This window comes from Sciurus carolinensis, chromosome 7 (assembly GCF_902686445.1).
Source record: "Sciurus carolinensis chromosome 7, mSciCar1.2, whole genome shotgun sequence".
Taxonomy (NCBI): Eukaryota; Metazoa; Chordata; class Mammalia; order Rodentia; family Sciuridae; genus Sciurus; species Sciurus carolinensis.
In genome coordinates this window covers 62487254-62489362 of record NC_062219.1, presented here as the reverse complement: position 1 = coordinate 62489362, position 2109 = coordinate 62487254, and the positions used below count along the sequence as shown (strand labels likewise).

At 43.5% G+C, this 2109-nt stretch overlaps 1 pseudogene; it reads right to left on the bottom strand.

Moving 5' to 3' along the window:
- Window positions 1-817: 817 nt before the first annotated feature.
- Window positions 818-1692, bottom strand: LOC124987980 (exosome complex component RRP4-like; annotated as a pseudogene).
- Window positions 1693-2109: the final 417 nt, after the last annotated feature.

Here is a 2109-nt window from a genome sequence, read left to right as displayed (position 1 = left end):
TTAATAGTCATCAGAAAAATAATATGTAGGAATTCTAACATTTCTCAGTGAGAACTAGTATCGTTTTATCTTTTAACTGTAAATTATTCAAAAATTAAAGTGTCACTTCTTCAGTTATAGGAGGAAAACAGCTTTGCTTTTCCAATTTCCATTTTCCTCACTTTCTTTTCATGTTCATCAGAGCACCCAGAAGTATGATGGGCCCATTCATTCTGTTATTGGTAATAACTTCTTACAAATCACCCTCAAAGGCAGGAGAGGTTAAGTGAAGCACCTGGTGTCGACGCCTCACATCTCAGTGGAAGGAACATACAGTAGGAAATGAGATTCTGGCAAAGCAAAAGACAGCTGGGTGAACTTTATTCTTCCCCCTGACTCTGGGCCTCACTTCACCTCTGTTTTCTTCACATTACACTTGAACTTTAAAGGTGGAGTGGAGACCAGAACACACTACTTGGGGGTCAGGGATACTGTGTTTTCTAATGGGGCTTTGTGCCTCATGAATGATGGTGAGCAGAAGACAAAGGATTCTCCATATTATTCCAGGATGGGAGGCTATTGGCCTCAACAATATAAAAGACCTAAAACTACCTCCTCACACTGGGACCCACTGGGAATGGCACTGTTCAGTTCCCCCCAGGCTGCATCTCAGAACAGGAAAGAGCAAGCCCAGGAGCTCTCCAGCCACTCAGCTGCAATGCAGATGCATAATGAGTCTATTGGATCCTCCCTGGTCCACATGTGGGAACCCCACAGTGGACTCTTCACTTCTAAGAACCACTCCAGCAAGATGCACAGGCCCATCTTCAAGAGCCTCTCATCCTTCCTGTTCTAAATGCCTCCGGCGTGTTTCCAGCACAATTTCTTCCATGACTTCTGGCTTTAAGATGTCTTTGATCTGATGCGAAAGGGATGCTTCATAGCAATACAGGATACTGGTGTCATATAGCATCATCCTCTGAGTTACCAATGAGACAATGCAGTTCCGGAGTTGGGATATCGCCTCTCCATCAGCAAGGAAGACAGACTCCAGATTTGCAGTCAAGCCCCCTGTGTCTTCATCCTTGTGCTCAGGGGTCAGGTAGATCCAGATGAAGCTGTTGTTACCCAGAATCACTGAGCACCACATGGCAAGTCATGGAAGTGAGTCTTCTGCCATTTTACCAGGGAGGGGGAAACCTGGACCAAAACACCCTGACCTAGTTTTCCATATTTCAAGTTCCTCGTGTACAGAGAGACAGCTCCATTAGAAAACACCGCCTGGACCTGAGCACTGATAAGGTTCCCTTCTGCAAGAAACCTCTCATTGCAAGTTCATCTTCTGTAGATCTTCTCCTCACCTCTCCTCCAGGAAGGTTCATGGATGAGAGAAGCAAGACTGAATTCAGCCTGGAGTTGGTCTCCACCTTCCACCTCTTCTGTTGAACCTCTGTGATTCTCCCCACTACAATGTCTCCTACTTCACCCCTGTATCTGGTGTTCAGAGCTTTCACACAGATCAACTTGTTTACTCTTTCTACAGAGCCAGCCACGGATGCAATGAGTTTCTCTTCTCCCCTATATGTTTCAGGGCCCCACATGAAGCCCATGTTCATAGAGATTGTGTCCCCCGGCACCACCAGTCTTAGTATCTCGGCCAAGGCTCTCACTGAGGGGTTTGTGAGCTACAGGCAGCCGCATCTCCATTGCCATCTTGGTTTTGTCCTGTCTCAATGGCATAAAAATACAAAGTCAGACAAACTGGTCAAACACAAATGTACAAGAAGAAGAATGAGTTATTTATGGAGCAATTGATTTTACTCTTATTTCTTACATGTTCTCTTAAAAACACTGCTAAAAAAGTGTCCCAATTCATCTTTAACATTTCCCACATTTGTTACACACCAAAGAATTTGGAATGCATAGGTCACTTTTTCAATTATCCACTGATTTGTTAACAGCCTATCCCAAAGTTATGTGAGTGAGCCATTAAATGGAGAAGGTAGAAATGAAAAGAGTTAAAACCAAGAGATTTCAAAGTATTTGTGAGAAGGTAAGAATAGAAACAGAATATATTTTCAAAAAATGAAGAGAAATACAGGATATGTCAGTCTCTCAGTCCATTAGTAA